This window comes from Heloderma suspectum, chromosome 10 (assembly GCF_057233095.1).
Source record: "Heloderma suspectum isolate Gila_16-S chromosome 10, 16-S_ref, whole genome shotgun sequence".
NCBI classification, from domain to species: Eukaryota; Metazoa; Chordata; class Lepidosauria; order Squamata; family Helodermatidae; genus Heloderma; species Heloderma suspectum.
Genome location: NC_139467.1, coordinates 33563960 through 33576753, shown reverse-complemented (window position 1 = coordinate 33576753; position 12794 = coordinate 33563960). Strand labels below are relative to the sequence as shown.

The window sequence follows — 12794 nt, the reverse complement described above, 5'->3', positions numbered from 1 at the left end:
CTATCTACTTTTACTCACACATATGCATAAGTAATTAATTAAATACAATATTTAGTTCAGGTAGCATGAGGACTAGGATATTGGGCATACTGCAGGAGGTTTTAAAAACAGAATTGAATGGGAGTGAGAGATACTCTGGATGTATGTTTCTTCATTAGTGTGAACCTATTTGAGTCTGTTAGTAAAATAAATAATACAGTGAGTAACTTAGATATGTGTCTCAAGGCTGTGGTCCTACATGACATTCATGCTCAGGCAGTCCAAAAGCCAGCATCTATCATGCCAACATGTCTACTAGTAAATCTGACAGCGGTTGTGCGATGTGTAGGCTGGTTCTCATTGAACAATGCAGGTGGACCTGTGATTAATTAGTTCTGCCTATGAATTCAGAAGGATGAGCAGCTGACAAGACAAAACAGATTGAGATGTCTTACAGCCAGCTTTATGGACAAATCTTGTTAATGCTGTCCTTTAAAGATTTTTTCTTGGTGAAATAAGAAATGGAGCATCTTTATTTTCCATTTTTTTAAAAAGTCTCAGAGCAGCTTCTTCAGAGTTCTGTTAACTTGACAATCTGCAAAACAGGAAAAGCCACACGAGAAAGCAAGGTTGAATTAACCACTAAGCAAAGTACACAAAAGAGAAGGGCTCTACCACCACCCCCTCCAAAGAAGCCAAATCTGTATTATCATCCTTTTCCTCCCCTCTATCTTCAATGTTCAGAAATGAGCACTGGTGTTTATGTAGCCAAAATGGCTCATAAGGCAGGCATCAGCAGCTGTGGGGAAATCCTAAGGTGTGTAGAAGAACAAGAAATGTTTAGGGGGGAAAAAAACCTAAGTGGGAGGGAACCCAAAACCAGCCCATTGAGGACTGAGCATGCTCAGTGGCCATAGAATCCTGACCTACTGGTGGGTGGGGGAGAATGGAAAACAAAGGGAAGGGGAGTGGAGTGGAATGGAATGGAGTATCCTGGAAGAAGGCATTGCTGGCTGGCTGGCTGGAATGAACACTGAACAGGAGCATTCTGCAGATGTTGCAACCTGCAACATTTTGTTGCAAGTTCCACTTTTACTCAGATGTCATGGTAAGAAATATTCAGAATGAATATGTGTGCATTTAATTCAATTTCATTTAGTTAGTGCTTTAGCTCTCCTACATATTGGGATTCATAGCTATCCCCCGAAAGATCCACACATGTGTAAAATGCTTCCACTACAAAACAGGCATAGGACTTCTTCCTGTAAATACCTGGCTACATCACGCAGGACTAACACATCAAATGCACAAGACCTTTGGCAGTTTGACTATATGAATTGCATTTCCCTATTTTAAAACACAGACTTTAAGAGATGGTGTCGTATCGGTGTATAACAAGTTGTTGTTGTTGTTCAGTCGTTCAGTCGTGTCCGACTCTTCGTGACCCCATGGACCATAGCACGCCAGGCCTTCCTGTCCTGCGCTCTCTCCCGGAGCGTGCTCAAGTTCATACTCATTGCATCGGTGATGCTATCTAGCCATCTCATCCTCTGCCGTCCCCTTCTCCTTTTGCCTTCAGTCTTTCCCAGCATCAGGGTCTTTTCCAGGGAGTTTTCTCTTCGCATTAGGTGGCCAAAATATTGGAGCTTCAGCTTCATTATCTGTCCTTCCAATGAGCAGTCAGGGTTGATTTCCTTTAGGATGGACTGATTTGACCTCCTTGCAGTCCAGGGGACTCGTAAGAGTCTTCTCCAGCACCACAGTTCGAAAGCATCAATTCTTCGGCGCTCAGCCTTCCTTATAGTCCAGCTCTCACAGCCATACGTTGCTACTGGGAAAACCATAGCTTTGATTAGATGGACCTTTGTCGGCAAGGTGATGTCTCTGCTTCTTACTATGCTGTCTAGGTTGGCCATAGCTTTCCTCCCAAGGAGCAAGCGTCTTTTAATTTCATGGCTACAGTCACCGTCTGCGGTGATCTTGGAAGTATAACAAGACTATTATGTAAAAGAAAATGTGGGACACAGAAAAACAGCTTCCCTAGCTAACGTATTGTTCTACAGTAAGAGGGTCAGTTGCCCTGTGTTCTTAAGCCCCCAACCACAACAGAACACAATTTTAAAATCTGAGGATTAAATTAAAAGGATATTAAGGTCAGATCCCAATTGAGATGAATGGGTAAAATGTACTTATGCATAGCCAAGATATTTAGCGGGATGTCAGTGAGTCTTATACATGTCTATTCAGAGGCAGTTCTGTGAGACTTACTCCCAGGTAGGTATTATAGGTTGATGCAGCAATTAAGATAAGGGTTGATATTATTGTTCTCCCCTTCAAGAGACTTTTTAGGTTGGGAGAAAAATATGAATGATTAAGGTATGGGAGATCTCTGGAGTCTATCATTACCCCTTATTTGATTTTCTTTCTGTATAGTGTTACCTCTATAAGCCTTGATACCGTTTCATTTTTTTAAATACTACATTGAAGATGAAATTGGCAAATATATGCTGCTGTCTTTAAAAAAAAAATCCCGATTACTTAATTGGATCCCGAATGCCACAAAATCCCCCATATGAAGTGTTAATTAAAACATGGCTAAAATAATGAACGTGTGTTAATGCCCCACCTTTCTTCAGGGAAGGGCATTCCCTGGATGTGGATAGCCACTCTAATGGCTCTGCTATCCTTAGTGATTGGGATGTGGTGTAGTATTAATATGGAGGTCTCATCCAGAGGGCATTATCAGTTACGGTGTGACATTAAAAGATTTATCTGGATAATTGGCAGGTGTTCATTTGGTTTTCTTGTTTATTAGTAGAATTAATAGTTGGCAGTTGTTGCCAAAAAATCTCTCCCCTTTGGTCAGTGACAGCCGAGCCCAAATGCTTCTCTTTTTTTATTCTAAAGAGGTAGCTGTGTTAGTCTGTTACAGCAAGCACAAAAAATAATCTTATGGCACCTTAAAGACCAAAAGATGTATTATCTGTGAAAGTATCTGTCATAATAAATGTTAGTCTTTAAGGTGTTGCAAGCCTCCTTTTTGTGTCTGCTTTCTGATTATTGTCTGTGAGATCATCAAGGCTAGAGACTTACATCCGTGATTTTGAAAATGTTTAAATATGCATCAGATTCATTATGACACAAAAGAGGATGCACACCATCTTTGACATGTTGGCCTCATCTTTCCCTTATTCCTGGTACAACTAGAGGGGAATGCATGGTGAAGGTGCTAATGAAGGTGACTGTATTTCTTGAAGACATGTTTGTGTATGTTTAATATCTGGGTACACATAAATAAAGTCTCTGTGAATCAGAATTTTGTCTGCATTGCCCAGGTTGAGTCACTGCAGCACTTCAGAGTTATAGTAAACCTGGCAGGAAAATATCGAACCCTGCCATGACATGTTGGCTTTTTTCAATGACAACTTCAATAGAGTGACCATCTGATGAGTAGCTGTTCTGTTGTTTTGATTCAGAAGAATATATATGTTCTATAGAGGCAACAAAAATGATAAAAATGATAGTGTGTGTGTGTGTATATATATATATGTGTGTGTGTGCGTGTGTGTGTGTGTGTAAATATACTCTATAGATGTATATTTATGTTTTCTAAGTGCTGCCACTGTTGACTTGGCCACATACATAAGAGAGGGCATGTTTGGAGACAGGGAAGTTGCACCCAATTTTTGTATGATCTTTAATTATAAAAGAGGATGTGTGTCTGTCCATTCATCCATCAGTGCCATAGCCTGCACAACTCTGAAACTTAGACACCTGAAACTTGGCGTGCATATTAAAGGGACCCTAGGGGGATTATTTTCTTTTTTTAAATGCATTAATTTAAATTAATTTAAATGTGTGCATGCAGGTTGAAGCCAGGGAAAATTAGTAGACTGAGGGGCAGAGTTATATGCCTGCCCCTCCCCCCTGCTGTGGTGCAGCCCCCCCTGCAGGGAATGTAGTGGACAGACCCCTCTCTCGGGGACTTAATGGGGTACATGATGACAGGGGCCATGCCTAGGGTTGCCAGTGGGTATGGCTTCGCTCAGACAGGGCAGGCATAATGGGTCCAACTCTGACAGGTATATAAGTTTCCTTGAAGGCTTCGCTGTATAAAATGAAGGGTTAGCCCAACCCTAGCAAAGCCGGGTCCATTTGCCAGTAAGAACATAAGATGAGCACTGTTAAATAGGACCAACATTCCACCCAGTCCTGCATACCATGCTTGTAGTGTCCATTTCAATGTTTATGGAAGCTGACAAGTAGGGGATGAAAGCACCTACCATCTGCCACTGTTTTATCCTCTGGCACGTGGTATTCAGAGGTATATAGCACTTGAACGTGGATATTCTATTGATATGTGTCAGCTAAGAGCCGCTGATAGACTTTTCCTCCTCCTCTTCCATGGTTTTGTCTAATCCTTTCTTTAAAGCCACCTAAGCTGGTGGCCATCACTGCATCTTGTGGCAGCAAGTCCCATAAATAAATTAGGTGTTGTGTGGAGTGCGATGTTTTGTCTGACCTGACTATACTGCCCATCAATTTCATGGGGTGACCCAGAGTTCTAGCATTTATGAGTGAGGGAGAAAGATGGAAACTGAAGGATTGGTATTGATTACCAATATATGATAAATAAATAAATTCCAACAAAAATGAGAATTTCAGTGCTAAAGGACAAGACTCTTGGGGCTTTTTCGTTTAGGTGGGGAAGAGAAGGCTAAGGGTTGATATGACAGAGGTTCACAAAATTATAAATGATGTGGCGAGATTGCAGAGATAAATGTATTTGATATTGACTTCTGCAAATAAGATCCTGTACACCCAATCAGCTACCTACCCTGTAGTTAGGGGGTGTGAATTTTGTTTGGTCTGCATTTTTAAGCAAAATAACCCAAACTAATATGTGAATTGGAACATAGTTAGCCTTTTTATTATTCATAGAATCATAGAATAGTAGGGTTGGAAGGGGCCTACAAGACCATCGAGTCCAACCCCCTGCTCAATGCAGGAATCCAAGTCAGAGCATCCCCAACAGATGGCTGTCCAGCCTCATCTTGAATGCCTCCAGTGTGGGAGAGCCCGCTACCTCCCTAGGTCATTGGTTCCATTGTCGTATTACTCTAACAGTCAGGAAGCTTTTCCTGATGTTCAGCCGAAATCTGGCTTCCTGTCACTTGAGCCCATTATTCCATGCCCTGCACTCTGGGATGATCGAGAAGAGATCCTGGCCTTCCTCTCTGTGACAACCTTTCAAGTACTTGAAGAGTGCTATCTTATCTCCCCTCAGTCTTCTCTGTTTTATTAGTATACTCTGCCTTGGGAGGGCTTCTGCCCTGAAAAGTGACCAAGAAATATTTCAGATTAATTAATTAATTCTGATTGTGCACTCCTCTGCATTTTGCAAGGGAGTTCTCAGCTCAAAAATGCATACAAAAATGCATATTTAAGGGGGAAATATGTACAATTCAAATACAAAATTTCAAGTTTTTTCTTAAAAAGTCACAGAAAATGGAACTGAAGAGACTTATGAGTGAATGAATGAGAAATGGAGGCCACAATCCTATGCAGGCTTAGACAGAAAAAAGTCCTACAACTCCCAGCATGCCCCAGCCAGGATTGCCCCCTGACATGGACTGGAAATAGACTGAGCTGTCCATCTCTACCTGTAGCAAATGGAGTGAGGTTACATTTAACATGTATACAATAATGAGCTCATGGAATAGAACTTTGGTAAACAAATCAGATGGGTCAACACCATCATCATATTTATATACTTTTGTGAGCCGCTTTGGGGACCTTTTTAGCCAAAAGGCAGCATAGAAATAAACTATGACATGACGTGACTTACTGAGATACCACATCTATTGCATACTGACAGTAGACATGGGTGCAGTGTTGTGCAGTTCCACACGCTCATGAATACTGTCAAGATATGTGCTGAAAAGAAGTAGTATTTAATATTAGTGTCCTTCTGGGGATCCTGTTAACCTTAGACATTTGGGGTTTCCTTTCCGAACATATATTAATTCACAAAATTGCAGTTTCCCTACCATTCAATTTATAACGGAAGATATAAGTGCTTTGGCGTAATATCTGTTTGTTTTTAATCTCAGGGTTCATTAATTGCAAAAAAGGAAGTCACTAGCAATTTTATAATTGGTATTATCTATCTTAAGCCCTCTTTAGAAAACACCCTTGTTTATGGCTATGACAGATGGCTCTAAATCATGAGCAAATGATGATAGGACATCTGCAATAGGTAGTTTTAAATGGATAATTTTGAAAGTTTAGTTGACCCCAGCCCCTTAAAGCTGTTATGAATTGTTTGGCAGCCAAAATACTTCAGTCCAGCATATACGTGTGCTGGACACAGTTTTGTCTGGAGGTTGCGAAAGCCAACACTTAGGACTGAGTTGCAGGTCAAATTTAGTTATTCATAAATGCATACTTACTTCTGCCCTAAAGACTCACCATGCAGCTTACAATAATGAAATCACAAAATCCAGCACATTCCCATTGTAAAACAGTAAAAATCTTAAAATAACAAGCATTAAAAACAGGCACAGCAATTTAACCAGCAGAGGAGCCTGAATGGAACAAACATTAAAGCTGACATCACACCCCACCCGAAGCATGTTGAAATAATTTTTTTAAAGTCCTTAGCTTGCTTCCAGATGATCAGTAGGAAACAGGCTTTGGGAGGTATCTTCCTTATGGGTTGTGTGGTTGTGCTCACCGTGACAACAAAGAAAAAGAAATGCCATTAAAACATCTTGTATTGAGCCATTGCATTAACCATTGCTTTTCCCCCCATTGCCAGCCTGTTTCTCTTTGAGACTCTTAACGAGAGGGAGGAAGTTATTAAAGAGTACAGTCATTCTCCTAACAAACCTCCACCTCCCAAGTCTGGTGCCTGTCATATGTTAGATGACAACTCCCATCATCCCCAACCATCATGATGGGATTGATGGAATTATAGTACAATGCATCTGGGAAGCACCAGATTGGGGAAGGGCGTCGTAGCCAGTCAATTTATTCTTATTCTATCCTTCTGCCATGACCCCGGAGTCCAGCAGTGACATGGACTCTGAGGCCGAAAATCCAGTAGTGCCAACAGAGGAAACTCCAGGTTTGAGCACCACTGCAGAACTGCCAGAGATCCCTGAGCCTGAGCCTCCAGAGACCCCAAAGCCTATCCCCAGCACTGGACCAGCATTGTCATCTACAGGAGCCCCACATTCGAGGAAGCCAGTGTGCCAATGCCAGAAGCATGCCAGGCATGAACTCTTGGAGAGATGGAGGAGTGCTAGGCTACAAGCCAGAGACCTGTCCCTTTAAGGCTTCCATTCTGAAGCAAAGTGTGGATTCCGGGACTGCAGCATAAAAGCCTTCAGCCTGGTCTCAGACTTGATGGAGCGAGTTGCTCACTAGGAGCTCTCCTTGGCCTTGGCTCTGGGCCCGGCCACTTGCTGCCCGGCCACTTGCTGCCCAGAATTGATCCCCATGGGCTTCTGCTTGATCTTGAAAAGGACATCTTCTCTCAGACTTGAGTAAGGAAAGGTCCAGGGTAAGGGAAACTTGCAAACAGAATCGTACGTACGATGAGACTTCCTGCCTCCTATCGGTAGCTTCCCTCTTCCATGAATTCTCCTCATTCCTTCTTGGCTCCAGCCCCAATCCCTGGAAACTTCACCCAGTTGCTAAGATCCTGGCACCAGGGGGCTGTGACGTGACAGCCTTGGGAGTGCTGGTATTTGCCTCTCTGCATGTATGACTGTTACGTTTCAAAGAGCAGAAGGGCAAGGGTGAGTGTACTCAGTTATGCAAAGGGCATTTGGCAAAGCCTGTCCGTTGCCTACTTCTGGATTTCTGGGGCAGACCTCAATAGATGTCTCCCATAGTTGAGGGACCTTGAATTGAGAATACTTGCTCTTAACTGTAAATGTGTGAAGTTATTTCTAGAAGGTGGAAGGAAAAAGGGGGCAATTGCGGTTGAGTATACTGGTGTTTTCACAGGGTGGAGGAGTGGTGCAGACTTTGTATTGCTTCACTTTCCTATTGTTCTTATCCCTCCACCCTCACCCCAAGTTTTTCTCTCTGATCCCCATAGGGAGGCTTATCACATAGTGGTGAAAGAAAAGGAGTGGATTGAGGGCATAGGGCTCATTCATTTAGTACCAAATGATGGTTTGGCATTGTGTCTGAACCAGTTCTGTGGGTGTGTGTTTGGAGGGCTAGAATATAAATGAAATAAATATGCTTCATTTTCCCCCACTCTTATTTATGGTGGTACTGCATTGACCAGACAGAGATGCTTCATTGCATTCACTCTGACAAAAGCTACGTTCTTGTGCTATCGTCTCTTTCTTCTTTATTTTCTTTCTTTCTTTATTGGTTTTATTTCACAGACAATACTTCCATAGAAAAGAAACAGAGTTAAAATGAAATATCACCTACCATGGTTGTGATTGCAAATTTCTTTGGTATCCAGAACATTTGTCACTTATCACTAATATTTGGTTGAAATCGTTCTCTGGAATGCCACAATTGTAAGATGTAAGTGGACTATTACGGAGTTTCTGTCCTAAACAATTTCTTTTTTTTTTTTTTTTGTACCTGGCTGGGGGACAGGACCTACATTTATATAAGGATTGCTTAGCTTTGGAGAGAGGCTGATTGAAACTCACTGAAAAGCTCTGGAGAGAGGAAAATCACTGGCCATTTCCTGCATTATTCCCCCCCCCCCCAACAATTCTGCATAACCTTTTTTTCTTTTTTTATTTGCTAATTCTAGTAGAACCTCAGCTTTCATTTTTAAGAAAAGCAAATAGCTAGCGTTATGGTAGAAATACGTTTGAAAAGGGCAGGCCATGCCTTTGAAAATCTGTAGTGTGGCAGGAGAAAATAATCTTGTTTTGTGCATAGCTTACCTTATCTCCACCAGGTGGAGGTATTGCAACTTTGCAGATAAATCTACACAAGCTACTAGTCCACCTGATCAGACATTCTCCATTAATCACTTGTGGCACATTGGTGGTCTGAAAGAGAAGAACCACCAGCTCATCTCCAGTCTACAAAAATATGTCCCTCCATGGTTGCTCACAGTAGGCTAATTCACATGTAACAATAAACCAGGATTGCTGTGACTTCTGGCTTATTGGTAATGAACAAGTGCTGGTGCATGCTGTCCATTCGCTCTGGTTTGGCTCCTCCCATCAGTGGGAGTGGCTAAACAAACCAGACATTTACAGGGTTCATTTGTTTAGCATGCCCAAACTGGGATTTCTTGGTTATTGCTCCCAAGTAAGCCACGAATCAGAAGCCAGGGCTTGTTTAGCCACTCTTGATAGCAGGAAGAGCCAAGTGGGAGCAATCAGGCAGCATGCACAAGCACTCTCCTCATAAACTATAAACCAGGATTCTCAGCAATTCTCGCTTGCCATTACATGCAAACCGGGCCATTGTCTGTGGCTTGGATCGTGGTCAGTGGATAAAAGATCCAAGAAAAAACCTAGCAACAGTTCATTTAATAGGGAGCAAATTCCCCAGAGCAGCCTTCTGCAACCTGGTGCCCTCCAGATGTATTGGGTTATGACTCCTGTCATGGGCACACTGCCTGGGGATTATAGGAGTTGTAGGCCAACACATCAGAAGGAAACCAAGTTGTGGAGGACTGCTTTGGAGAATGCCTGAAACCCATTTTGATGGAATCCAAAGATGAAAAGAAGGTTCTTCCTTCTCAACCTGGGAAACAGAAGAAGCAGATTAAACATTCTTCTAAGCAACCCAGTGGCCCTCTAGATATTTTGGACTACAACTCCTATAAATCCCAGCCACCATGGCCAATGGTCAGGGATTATGGGAATTGTAGTCAAAAACATGTGGAAGACACCAGCTTGTCTACTCCTGCTATAGGTCCAGGGTGTCTCACATGATTCCCCTGTTTTATCCTCATTGCAATGCTGTGAAGTAGGTTAGGCTGAAAGAGAGTGATTGGCCCAAGGTCACCCAGTTAGCTTCATGGCTGAGTAGGATTTGCACTCAGGTCTCCCCAGTTCCTACAGTACACTGGACCTTCAGAATGTTCTTGCAAAATTGAAAGGTGGGGTATAAATATTCTATGACATAAAGAATTGAAGATTTCAGGGAATGAAACTGGGACCTCGGGCATGCAGAGTGTGCTCTACCACTAAGCTGTCACCCCTTGCCTGAATGCTGAACAACTGGGCCCAGAATCTGGAGGTAAATCAATGCAGGCACTGAAGCAAATCCCAAATTAAAGTGAAGTATATGTCAATATTAATATGTGGCATTTCCTGGCTCTTAGCCCTGCACTTGATCACTTGTATACAACCGTGTTGAAATGTTCAGTTATTTTTGCCTCTAAACATTGTCCAAGATGTTGCACTGTAATCGTGCATTGGGTCTTGAGGAATTCTGGACTTTGCACAGCTCTGTTAACAAAATAATTTGAACTGTGTGATATTAAAAGACTGAAAATAAAACAGATGAAGCTACGCAATGGACCATACCTGGAAGACTTTCCCTACTGTGAATTTGGCTAAGCAAATGAGGCCTTCTTACAAGCAGTGTAATTAGGGTACGGTGGGGGTGATGCAGAATGCCAAAGGCAGGGCTATAGTAAACCCTCAGAATGTGGCCAGTCCAGAGGAGGGCAGCTCAAGCAAAAGGTGAAGCTGCTGCACATACTTGGATGGTGCTAGCTGAGGCCTCCAAGGTTCTTCCTGAGAGCTGCTTCCAGTATGCTGTAAGCCTGGAAGGCTTGCAATATGACATTAGGCACAGAATCCAGCTTTCTGGGGATCGCAGCTTAAGCTTTTAAAAAGTTCCTTATCCATATAGCTGCAAATTCATTATTCCTTTTATCCCAGCTTTTGCTACGCAAGTGATCGAAATGGCTAACCAAAAAAAAAAAAAAAAAGCCATCATGTTCTATCCAGAAGTTAGTCACACTTCAAATCCAGAGGAAGTCAATCATGAATGATGTGTCCCACTGTTTTTCAGTTAGATTAAAGCAGGCTTCTCCAACCTGGTGCCCTCTGGATGTGTTGGACAAATCAAAATAAAAAAATCAGTCTGTGCTGTTTGGACTAAAACTCCCATATTCCCCCAGCCAGCTATGAGAAAACCTGCTAAAATAATATGGTCATTGCTGCCCACTGTAAAGTGAGCAGAGATAGGGCTAAGAAAAACATTTTAGGGAGGTTGTTAGAAATTCTGAGCACCACAATGGAAAAGGGCCCCATCTCTTGTGTCCACCTACCATACCTCTAAATGGAGTGAAGTATTGGGGGCGGGGGGAGAACTTGGAGAAAGGCTTTAGCAGTCATTTCATTTTAGCAGGGAGCACACACAAACCTTGCCCCAAGGTTTGCCTTGATCTTTGGTACTATTATTCAACTCATAAAATTGGGTGCCTGCCTTTCTTGATTTTTGGTTTAACGAGGCAGCAACCTAAATCAAAGCTGCTGAGCCTTTTGAATCTGGCCCAGACTATGCTACCATAAGAAAGGACTTCCTTTCCACAGCATCCATTCACCTGTCTTTTGGCAGCTTTATAGAACCGCAAGAGGTCTGACAGCATGCCTTGGAATGGCTGAGCGCTGCCTCCTATGACTAAGCAAGGTATTAAGATAACCGGATCTCACAGAAAAAGCATCCTAATTTTTTATTCCGAACAAGGTTTTAGCACTAATTTTTGTTTTGACAAATATGACTTGACATGAGAGTAGTAGGAGTCGGGGCCTTTAATTTTTGATGTGGCTTTGCATCATTCTGATCTAAATTCTTCTCTCCACCGCCTTCTTTTTCGACTGTAAACTCCATTATTAAAGTTAGCAGGAAAAGCTATTTGCAAACTCAACTCTGTAGCATTTAAGCGCCCCTGTTACATGCAAGATTAAGTATGATAGCTTTTTAATGACTTGTGCTGTTCACTTTTTTAAAAACATAGACAGAATGGATTACTGTATACTTGCTAAAAGCAGCCTCATCCCTCCCACTCTTCCTGGTTGCAGTTTTGTTCCGCGAGAAGCTACACTAGCAAATGTTTGCTCTGTAGCCATTTGGAACCTCTGCAAAGGTATTACACATGAGGGTAGAAAGGGAAAGCTCTGTCTATCTTAAGGCGAGGACTGCAGCTTTCTGTACAGAAAGTCCAAGGTTCCACCTCTGGCATCTCTAGTTATAAGGATCAGGTAGGAGATGAAGGAAAAGACTTTGGACAGCCACTGTGTCAGTCATGGTAGGTACCATCTGGACAAATGGTCTGATCGGATGTAAGGCCACTTCCTATGTCTTCCTTCTGCCACTACTTTTCATTTTGCTTGCTTGGGAACAGGAGCAGAAGATGTCATGCTGAAGTGAGGGTGTTGAAAACAGCATGAAAAAGGGGAGGGAGCAGGTCATATTCTGAAAAATGTCCCTGAAAAACTTTTAGCTCACTTCTAGTTACAATTAAACATCTTGTGCTCAGTGGTGCAGCAAGGACATTTTAGACCCTGGATCAAGTGGTTTTACAGGGGCTCCCTTTAGAAAGCCGTGTGTATTTCTTCAGTTGCAAAGCACCCAACTAATATTTATCTTCTCCCCCCTGCTCCTACCATTCCATGCTTTACAGGTGCTTCTACACTTGTGAGATGTTAGAGCAAAAAACTAGCAAAAGATAGTCTGCCAACCCTGATGAAAAAAAGAAATACCCTGAGCATGTGCAGTTTCACATTTTAAACTCACTTAGACTATGGGGCCATCACGACTACAGGAATAAAACAGCGTTTGCTTCGGCTGCCCTAATG

At 42.4% G+C, this 12794-nt stretch overlaps 2 protein-coding genes across 3 annotated transcripts in view; both read left to right on the top strand.

The window, feature by feature from the left end:
- MAN1C1 (mannosidase alpha class 1C member 1) overlaps positions 1-12794 on the top strand; it is a 201414-nt gene that overhangs the window by 98990 nt on the left and 89630 nt on the right. The window lies entirely within an intron of this gene.
- Positions 1-12794, top strand: part of LOC146338092 (uncharacterized) — a 54456-nt gene that overhangs the window by 24708 nt on the left and 16954 nt on the right. For both annotated transcript variants that reach the window (XM_084815839.1, XM_084815838.1), the window contains exon 1: positions 1-12794. This exon is cut by the window's left edge and continues 24708 nt beyond it. The gene's annotated coding sequence lies outside the window, so the exon portion shown is untranslated.